A 12,014-nucleotide genomic window follows, 5' to 3' on the forward strand; every position below is an offset into this window, starting at 1 on the left:
ACAGACGCTTATCTAGTCAGCACCACTGTATCCCTCACCACCAATACGGATACGAAAGGATACTGCATTCCCGCCCTTTGCTGACAGATAAAGTCTGTTTACAGTAGTGTGGATATGTGGAGGACGGACGAGCCCGCAATTGATAATGCCAATTTGATTACCTTAAAACATTCACTATATATGGGTAAGAGACTCAGTACGCAATTGGCGTATGCGTACCGTAAGGGTACGCACTTAGCGTAGCAGACGCTTAGCCGTGGTCGAGACGCACGAGCGGCACGTTTGCTCACGGCTTAATGCGTAGTGTCTAGCCCGCTGTAGGCGGCCGACTACTGTAATGCTACGCTACCAGCGTAGCGGACGCTCAAGATCACAAGGGGAACACGAGCGGCGCAGACGCTCACAGGATGACACTCAGTAAACCTTGAGTGCAACACTCAGAAAGGATACTCTTATACTGTAAACCTTGTTATGAAATACTGTAGCGATGTAGCGCTGCTTAACCTTGTTAATGCTAAAGCTGCTTGAGCGATCGAGACGCTCCTATTACCCACAGTAATGTAATGAACACACAATACTTTACTAAGGTTCCAAAACCTTTACTAACAAGCTTTTAGTTATATCGAAAAAGGGGAAACAGTTGACAAGTCATACACTACAACAGGCTTTCCCAACCACGGTCCTCAAGGCACACCAACAGTGCAGGTTTTAGTGCTATCCAGGCTTCAGCACAGGTGACTTAATTAGTAGCTTAGTTATTTTGATTTAACCATCTGTGCTGCAGCCTGGATATCACTAAAACCAGCACTGTTGGTGTGCCTTGAGGACCGTGGTTGGGAATGACTGCACTACAAGCTAACATATAATTCTAACTGAATATCTAGACAGAAATATACACAATAGTAAACGATCACAAATACATAGACTAAGAATGAATGGCTAACATCACACGGGTAACAAAGTGGCCACAGAGAAACATACCATACGGGGAACGCTCGCTAGCGCAACCGGAATCCAGTACTCCAATTATCAGAGATAAATGTTGAAGAGAGAGAGAGTACTGGCCGGTCTGGGGACAGTGACCCTTATATACACAACATACAGTGTACTTCAAAGGGCCCTACAACCTTATTGTTCATTGGACACAGGAATGTCTCTCTGCACTATAACAAAAGGTCATAGGTGGATTTGAACAGGTGGGCTGTGACTATTACAAACAGCTCAGGTGGGAGGGAATCGCCGGATTCCCGCCGCATGGATAATGAACTGTAAATATAGGAAATATCCAGAAATTACTAATGGCCATAACTATACGTAGGAGCGATTAATCTTTACCTAACCAACGCCGGATTGTTGCTATTAAAATACTCTTCGGTTAGGTACCAGACACCACTGTTCAACCTTAGTCAGACCCTTCGTATCACGAAAAGAGGGATTCCCATGTCCATGAACAAGTCACATTAAACAAACTTACAGTTATCACTAAGGGGAACATTACCTATAAAACCTGCTATATGGATTTATTAAGCAGCGCTAGACGCACACAAACTCTACCGTAAATGCACATACCATGTGCTGGAGCGCACGCCCGTAGAGGCGCCGTCACGCAATTGCGAATATGTGCACGCACGCCAGAGAAAGTGCATGTGCAGCGGGCAAGCGCATGAGGTGAATATATGGCAACGTGTAGCGTGATATTTTTCCGACTTTGACAGTCTTCTCCGAAAAGAATGTCTCCTTTAAAAGGGAGTATCTACAGGGTTTTCTTAGAGTCCAGATCCACAGACCAGGACTGTAACCAAAGAATCCAGTGAGCCAAAATGGACGTAGTAGAAGCCTTGGCCACCAGAATACCAGCATCAAAACCCGCCTCCTTAATATAATGAGACGCTGTGACAATATATGACAGACATTGTCTAGCATGATCAGAAGCATTGGAAGGCAATGTCGCCTCTACAGATGTAGCCACCTTTATCTTGAGTGGCCGCGGCGGTTGTCCCGTTCGACCATACGCAGCGTACTGTGGCGTAGCGAGGCGCGCCTAGCCACAGAGAGGCTATCTAATCGCACGGAGACAGACATTTGACGTTTGGCGTTACCTTTACGTGTAATACCTGCGATCAGCCACCAGATGTCGCTTTTTACAATCACCACTGCGCATGCGTGTGGTCTCCCGTAAAATACAATACTGACATACATAATAAGGACTACTTTACTAAGGCGTCTCATTACGCTGCATACAGCAAATACTGTACTCATTACGCTGCATTATTTAATACAGTACTGTATATACAGTACGACACCGACGCAAATACAGTAGTACAGCATACAGTATATGATCCATCTACAATACTTTATGAATACTGTATGTGAGCGTCCAAGTCCCGCAGACAAAACACAGTACTGTAAAACCAGTAGTGTACACTGTCGCAAATGGATGTGTGTTACAAGTTCACTATTGCCTCTCAAGATTAGGAATTTTCTACAGTATGTTATCGTCCTAATCCCGTAGCCATTACAGCATAATCAAAACCAACGGATTTATACATTTGTCTGCGGCGAAGTGGTGAAGTGTTTCGCTTCCTATACTCAGAGTCCAGGGTTCGATTCCTTAAGTACGAATGCATGTTACTGTAGTTTTTTTCAGACACTTTATTATTTTTTTTATTCACATACTGTAAACCAGGGCATACAGTAGCTGCATGAGCGGTTCTATGCGATCGAGTCCGGTGTACCATAATGTGCAGGTTCTATGCAGGTTAAGGTACTATGCTCCGTACACAGTACACATACAATTCTGTAGCTGGGCAGACTGAATAGAAATGGCTACCACCTATGACTCCTTGCCCCACAGAGGCCCTAGGCTACGGAGCAAGTAATAGTCCAGATTGTACAGACTATGGGGCAATGCTGAAGGAGCGTCACAATCCCCTAGCTAAAATACACAGTATGCATATTATGGTACACCGGACTCGATGACATACTGTAGCACACTGGCAAAATGGCCGCCGCCCCTGAACCCTTGTGCAGGTTATGGGGCAATGCTGAAGGAGCGTCACAATCCCCTAGCCAAAATACACAGGGGAGGGATAAGCTACTGTAGGATTGCATACAGTATTACGGTACACCGGACTCAATCGCATAGCACACTGTCAAAACGACCACTACCCCTGAACCCCCACCTCGTGGCAGGCAGCAGTTGGGTATGGAATGAGAAATGGCATAAGCTGTGCAGGCTACGGGGCGATGCTGAAGGAGCGTCACAATCCCCTAGCCAAAATACACAGGGGAGAGATAAGCTACTGTAGGATTGCATACAGTATTACGGTACACCGGACTCAATCGCATAGCACACTGTCAAAACGACCACTACCCATGAACCCCCACCTCCTGAACCCCCACCTCGTGGCAGGCAGCAGTTGGGTATGGAATGAGAAATGGCATAAGCTGTGCAGGCTACGGGGCGATGCTGAAGGAGCGTCACAATCCCCTAGCCAAAATACACAGAGATACTGTAAGCGAGGTCTATGCACATTACAGTACTGTACGTTACACCGGGCTCGGTCGCATAGCAAACTGACAAAACACAAGTTTTACAGTACATACAGTAAAGCAGGCCAAAGCTGCAGGAGAGTTTCTACTGTAAAGGTTCTATGCACCGTACGGTAATGTACACATACCTGTACAATTCTATAGCAGGGCAGACTCAATTGAAATGGCTACCGCCTGTGACTCCTACAGTAGCTCCTAGGAGGCACTCAGCTATGGAGCAAATAACAGCACAGATTTTGCAGGCTACGGGGCAATGCTGAAGGAGCGTCACAATCCCCTAGCTACAATACACAGGGGTGATAGAGATAATCGAGTGGCTGGAGGGGGGTCCCCTTGATTTAAGGGGCCCCCACTCCTCCAGGGTACTCCGGCCAGGTGTGACTAGTTGGGTATTTAATTCCATGGCCGCAGGGACCGGTATAAAAGTCTCCCCCGGCTGTGCATTATCTGTCCAGCTAGTGGAGCCCAGTGCTGATTCAAAAAATATGGGGAACCCCTACGCTTTTTTTGTCCCCCTTATTTTTTGCACCAGGACCAGGCGCAGAGCCCGGTGCTGGTTCTAAAAAGATGGGGGATCCCGTGTCCATTTTTTCCGTATTCCTTCCGGAATTCGACTGCAATTGCATATACAGTACTGTACCCCTTAATGTCACTGCTTACAGTATACAGTATTTAGACATGAGCTTGTGTACAGTATCTGTCATGAGGTGCTTTTTTCACTGACACTATAACTTTTTTCTATTGTGATATACTGTACAGAGGCGGCAAACTAGCCAAACGGGAATAATCAGCTTCTGCAGAATAAAATGAGATGCTACAGTACATGCCTATATTCTGTGAGTGACTGCGGCTCTATGAAATTAAATCAGAAAATTTAAATATGAAATGCATTACTAATGTGTGGCATTACTGTACTGTATGTGTATAAGGTGTACTACAATATTTTCTGGTGTAACATAAGGAAAGGGCACTACTGCATGGTCTAATGCAGTGGTTCTCAAACTTGGTCCTCAGGACCCCACACAGTGCATGTTTTGCAGGTAAACCAGCAAGTGCACAGATGTATTCATTACTAACTGACACATTTTAGAAGGTCCATACAGTAGGTGGAGCTAATTTTTTCACTTGTGATTCTGTGAGACCTGCAAAACCTGCACTGTGTGGGGTCCTGAGGACTGAGTTTGAGAACCTGTGGTCTAATGTAAATAAAGATGAATGTGGTGGGGTGTAATGTGAATAAGGGGCATTACTGTTAGGAGTAATGTGGTACTATGATATGATGTCATGAGAATAAGAGACACCACTGCATGATATAATGTGAATAAAGTTGCAGTACTGTGTTGTGTCATTTCATCTTCGGGTATTATTGTGTTACCATGCCCCTTCCCAGCAAGAACATACTGTACACTGTTTTGGGCTGGCACTAAATGTGCACATTGTTCTTATTTAGATTATAGGGGGTAGGAGCGCCAAAATGGGTGATGGTGCTGGGAAAGGGGTGCAGGGTTAGAGGCGGAACTACGTAGCATCTGTGCAAGAGGGCATCAGCCAAAATCTAGCCTAGGGCATCATGTTGGTCAGGTTTGGCTCTGATAATACTGTATACTGTACTCTTACTGTACTTTGCATTCAATACAGATACTGTTTGCACACAGGTTTTACATGAATCATTGGCAATGCTGCAGGAGTGTCTCATTAGGCAATCTAAAATATACCACGACTATGGGTGGGGATACAGTAGGGAAGTTCTGTCACCATAAGCTGTCTGCTGTGTATAGCATATTTCCATCTGAGATGCATTTGTGTGTTTGTAATAAGAAAAAAACATTTTACTGTACATTTAGTGGATACAGTATTTCTCCCCCATAATGACGTATCATACTGTACAGGTACCCTCATGTACTGTACCGTACCATACTGTAAAATTGAATATTTATTGGAAAAACATCAATATTAATGTAAAAATAAAGTATTACAACATCCGATTCCATGTACTGCACTGATCAAAATGTACAGTACTCTTATTCAGGACTTATAAAACTGAAAATAACTGTTCATACAGTACACATCAATAACATTACTATTGTATAATATTCTACATTAGTTTATGCAATAATCAGACAAAGGCAATTTTATCATTTTTTTTAATAATGCACCAATTTAAAATTTTAAACAGAAAATACAGAACTACATATTTGTGGCTTGACCATTTCTTTCAACTACAACAGGTAATACTTTATACAGGTGATTTATATAATTATTACAATGTTCAGGTGTGAGTACTTCTAGCCAAAATTTCTTTATCCCATCCACCAGTTGCTGTTTTGTTGTTGGCTTTGCAACACTCCTAACGTACCTCTTCAATTGAGCCCACACTAATTCGATTGGGTTCATGTCTGGTGATCTATATAAAAATAAAAAAAAAGCGTATAGAAAAAATTAATTACATTACAGTAAATAGAGAAAATTAAACATACAATATTGTACTGTTTATTAAACAAAATTTTTTTTTACAGTACTAGAGTGCTATCCAAAATTTTACTTGTACACTGTTGAAAGAATACTCACTCTGGTGGTGTGCGTTCCCAATTCATACCTTTCTCTTCCATAAATTTGGCTGAGGCGGAGTGTTTAGGATCATTGTCTTGGAATATCCTATGGTGAGTTGGGTAATATTTATTCACAAATGGCACCATACATTTCTCTACTATTGTTTCTTGGAAATATTTCTTATCCATGATTCCTACAGAAATCAAAAAATGTTGTTCATTAATAAGCAACTCCTTTTATTGTGCAGTTACACGTACTCTACAGTACAACATGTATTTTTACAGAACACAGGCACAGAATAAAGTATAGTACTGTACCTTCGAAAAATAATAGGGGACCAGCTCCTAATCGTGATATGCCTCCCCATACATGGATTTTCAATGGATGCTTTGGGCGTGGTTTTAAAGAGATATGGTTACGTTTCCTGAATGACATTCTGGAGAACCGCTCAAGGGCAACAGACGATTCATCTGTGAAAATGACATCATCAAATGTTTCACCACTCTCAATCCATCGCCGTGCCTGTTCCACTCTCTTTTCTTTATTCACATCTCTTATCATTGGAGATATCCTGTGAAGAGCCAAAAATAATGAAATCAGATACAGTTATGAAATTACAGATTTACAGATTACTGTATATACAGTAGACTGTATGTGCAGTATACTGTATTATATACCTACTGTATACATTAAACTGTACATACAGTACATTAAGTTACATACAGAGTAATATATATATATACATACTGTACATACACACAAACACACACACACACACACACAGTATACAGTATGTAATCATCACAATAAGCCGGCAATGCTTCATTGCTGTCTCTGAGTGCCTATACAGTAGGTATCTCTTTTGGGATAGAATATATACAGTATATACACACACACATACTGTATATAGTATAAAGTACACACTCTGTATAATGATTTATGGCATTATTATATCACGTATCAAGGGATTATTAACAGTGCATTTACTGTATGGTTTATACTGCTTTCAGTATTTTACCTTGTTGCGCCAAAGGTCCATCCCATTTTCCGTCGCATCCTTCTGATGCTGGTGGCCGATATGTCCAGGTCATACTTGGAATGGAGAATTCGTTTTATTTGCAGAGCAGTACGCTCATCATCCTCACGAGTTAGTTCCTCCACAATTTGTTGCACTCTCCTACAGTACAATACAGTATGAAAAATATGAATTCATGAACAGCACAATCACAGTTACAATTGATGAAGTTTTTATTTTATTTCAAAAAAATTGTTTATGGTATAAAGCAAGTCATTTAAACATTACAGTAGTGTACAGTACGTACCATGTGCATTTTGTAGGAAATACAAATCTGGGCGTTGTTCTCTCGAATGCATGATAGCGCACCGTTTCTAAAGTGACTATAATGCCACTTTCCTTGAGCCATGCATGGATCTCTTTGATGGTTTTATTTTCTTTTTTCATGTTGGCGATTATCTTGCTCATCGTTTTGTTGATAGTTACTGGCATGTTGTCCAACTATAATTCCTGTATGGAGAGAAAACATTTGTGAATACTGTAGTCTAAAATTTACACATCTGAAAATGCATAAGAGTTTTATGATAGAAGTTAATACTGTACATGTTTACTATCCAGTACCTGATGTTCAAATTTAAGTATTGTATACTGTACAGTACTGAAAATACAACTTCAGTGTTATGGACTGTATGAAACAGATACAGTACAGTAAATAACCCTCCTTGGAAGTGCATGGGCCCTGTGAGACTTACAGTAGTGTACAGCATAAGGGTCGACTGACATGATGTACAAGCATTACATACAGTACATGTCAGTACTGTATGTAAATTCTTCAATTATTGCCTAACAACAATGCTGCTTACTGTATATTAAATACTGTAGGCCTAGAAATGTGCATCTCAATATAGTAGTTAAAAACACAGGGGCCTATGTGGATAAGCGAGTTCTATGCACACTAAAAATGGCCACCGACCGTGAACCCCCAGCACGTGGCAGCGCTCGGATATGTAGTGAGATACAGTATGGCATACATTTCACAGTTCAGGGGGCAATGCTGAAGGAGCGTCACAATCCCCTAGCTCAATTACACTGGGATAAGCGAGGTCTACTGTATGCACATTACGGTATACCGAGCTGGATCGCTTAGCAACCTGACAAAATGGCCGCCGACCGTGAACTCCCAGCACGTGGCAGCGCTCGGATATGGAGTGAGATACAGTATGGTACAGTCCAGGGGCAATGCTGAAGGAGCGTCACAATCCCCTAGCTCAATTACATTGGGATAAGCGAGGTCTATGCACATTACGGTATACCGAGCTGGATCGCTTAGCAACCTGACAACATGGCCGCCGACCGTGAACTCCCAGCACGTGGCAGCGCTCGGATATGGAGTGAGAGATGGTATACATTTTAAAATACACCGGGATAAGTTGTATAGGCCATGGAGCAATGCACAGGGACATTCATCATTTACGTACAGTATATAAATAATTGTAAACCGTAAATGAAAGAATTACCGGTCAAATACTGTATGACGAAACTGTGTCAATGAGCTGGAACAGTATGGCCTGTGAAGAAGTTTTCGAAGGCAGAAACGGAGAGCAAATTATCAGGAGATTTCTGAAAGGTCGGAGAAGATCCACACAGCAAGTCTGCTTACGAGGAAACAGCTTTGCAAAGTGGGTAGCGGGGCGGTGACTGAGACGCTCTTTTATTCACATTCACACAAAAGGAATTCTTACCGCTGTGATTGGTGCCAATATAGGCGCATTCATCCTTACACCAATCACAGAGCATACTGTACTTTTGAATGTGAATAAAAGAGCGTCTCAGTCACCGCCCGCTACCCACTTTGCACATCTGTTTCCACGTAGGCAGACTTGCTGTGTGGATCTTCTCCGACCTTTCAGAAATCTCCTGATAATTTGCTCTCCGTTTCTGCCTTCGAAAACTTCTTCACAGGCCATACTGTTCCAGCTCATTGACACAGTTTCGTCATACAGTATTTGACCGGTAATTCTTTCATTTACGGTTTACAATTATTTATATACTGTACGTAAATGATGAATGTCCCTGTGCATTGCTCCATGGCCTGTACAACTTATCCCGGTGTATTTTAAAATGTATGCCATACTGTATCTCACTACATATCCGAGCGCTGCCACGTGCTGGGAGTTCACGGTCGGTGGCCATTTTGTCAGGTTGCTAAGCGATCCAGCTCGGTATACCGTAATGTGCATAGACCTCGCTTATCCCAATGTAATTGAGCTAGGGGATTGTGACGCTCCTTCAGCATTGCCCCCTGAACTGTGAAATGTATGCCATATTGTATCTCACTACATATCCGAGCGCTGCCACGTGCTGGGAGTTCACGGTCGGCGGCCATTTTGTCAGGTTGCTAAGCGATCCAGCTCGGTATACCGTAATGTGCATACAGTAGACCTCGCTTATCCCAGTGTAATTGAGCTAGGGGATTGTGACGCTCCTTCAGCATTGCCCCCTGAACTGTGAAATGTATGCCATATTGTATCTCACTCCATATCCGAGCGCTGCCACGTGCTGGGAGTTCACGGTCGGCGGCCATTTTGTCAGGTTGCTAAGCGATCCAGCTCGGTATACCGTAATGTGCATAGACCTCGCTTATCCCAATGTAATTGAGCTAGGGGATTGTGACGCTCCTTCAGCATTGCCCCCTGAACTGTGAAATGTATGCCATATTGTATCTCACTACATATCCGAGCGCTGCCACGTGCTGGGAGTTCACGGTCGGCGGCCATTTTGTCAGGTTGCTAAGCGATCCAGCTCGGTATACCGTAGTGTGCATAGACCTCGCTTATCCCAATGTAATTGAGCTAGGGGATTGTGACGCTCCTTCAGCATTGCCCCCTGAACTGTGAAATGTATGCCATACTGTATCTCACTACATATCCGAGCGCTGCCACGTGCTGGGGGTTCACGGTCGGTGGCCATTTTTAGTGTGCATAGAACTCGCTTATCCACATAGGCCCCTGTGTTTTTAACTACTATATTGAGATGCACATTTCTAGGCCTACAGTATTTAATATACAGTAAGCAGCATTGTTGTTAGGCAATAATTGAAGAATTTACATACAGTACTGACATGTACTGTATGTAATGCTTGTACATCATGTCAGTCGACCCTTATGCTGTACACTACTGTAAGTCTCACAGGGCCCATGCACTTCCAAGGAGGGTTATTTACTGTACTGTATCTGTTTCATACAGGAAACTAATTGCAGTCCATAACACTAATATTAAGCCCACTCCATTATCCACTCCTCCCCTGTGTATTAAACACCCCCTACCACCCTGGAAGTCATGTACCAGGGCCCCTTCATTCAGCACAATGCCCCCTTCTACAGTTTAGTGTTCTCCTTCCTGCCCCATCTGTGCAGTAAAGGAATAATTAGCAGAAATTATTTCTCCAGGTCCTACTGTACATACTGAGCGAAAGATAGAACCCCCCCTATCCCCCGCGGAGCATCAAAGCTGCCGCTGATAGCTCCCCCCACCCCTTCCGCTGGTGAGTGGGTAGGGGCCCCAGTGCATTGCTGTGTCCAGGGGCCCACACTGCTGTTAAGATGGCTCTAGTAATTGAGCTAGGGGATTGTGACGCTCCTTCAGCATTGCCCCTGGACTGTACCATACTGTATCTCACTCCATATCCAAGCGCTGCCACGTGCTGGGAGTTCACGGTCGGTGGCCATTTTGTCAGGTTGCTAAGCGATCCAGCTCGGTATAACGTAATGTACATAGACCTTGCTTATCCCGGTGTACTACAGGTATGTGCAGTAGTACTGAATGATTGCTATCACTTGTGGTGAAACACCTATCTTATCAAATACAGTAACTACTGTACAGTATAGTTGTTCGCACAGGTGATGGTAATCATACTGTATATTTAAACTGAAGTCCGTAACAGAGCATTCTGTCCCTCCTGCAGAGGTTCTTGTTGGGAGGCACAGGGAAAAAAGGCAAATACTGTACAGTATTTGCACTTTACTGTTGTGCACTTTATTTGAAAATGTACAGTTGTTTGCTATTTTTAGCATGCTGTGCTTTACATGTTTTCTTATTGTGGTTTTTATATTTTTAGACAAAAGACAAAGAATGCAGACTACCAGATTTTACGGGAGTGCCAAAACCCACCCATCAGTGGCACAGAAACTTGCTGCATTAGTCCCACAAAAGAAGAAGAAAACTGCCAAGGCGGCTCAGAAAGAAAATGTGGTGAAACCACGAAAAAATGCCAAGGCAAAGAATAATACGTTGGAGATGATATGTGGTGTGGCAAATGATGTAATTGTTCCATCTCCTGCAGATCACAGTGTTCAGCCAATGAATCTGGAAATACCGGTGCTAGAGGACGTGACAAACACGCTGCATCAGGAAGCTTCTTTTTTGGACCATGTAGCCACCCCTGGACAAGAAGACATGACACATTCACCACGAAGAAGGTTGCATTTCACAGATGTGAACACCAAAGTGCAGGACTGCCAGTGTACCTGTCCTGTTTTACTAAAGGAGCTACTCAGTAAGGTGACCAATATGGAGTCAGAAGTTGGTGGACAGGTCAATCAGCTGCAGACCGATGTGGCTGGCCTTAAAGAAGGCATAAAGGAACAGATGGTAGAAGCCATGAAGAAAGTCATTGAACAAACGAGGGAAGAATGGCAAGTTGGAGTTTGCCGCACCATCATTGCAACACACCACCAAGCGGTTCAAGTCAGCGGCCTGGACGACCGAGGCCTGGAGGACCGCAGAGGAGGCCTGGAGGACCGCAGAGGAGGCCTGGAGGACCGCAGCGGACTGGACGAAGTCAGCGGCATGGACGACCACAGAGGAGGCCTGGAGGACCGCAGAGGAGGCCTGGAGG

This window comes from Pseudophryne corroboree, chromosome 5 (genome assembly GCF_028390025.1).
Source record: "Pseudophryne corroboree isolate aPseCor3 chromosome 5, aPseCor3.hap2, whole genome shotgun sequence".
Lineage (NCBI taxonomy): Eukaryota > Metazoa > Chordata > Amphibia > Anura > Myobatrachidae > Pseudophryne > Pseudophryne corroboree.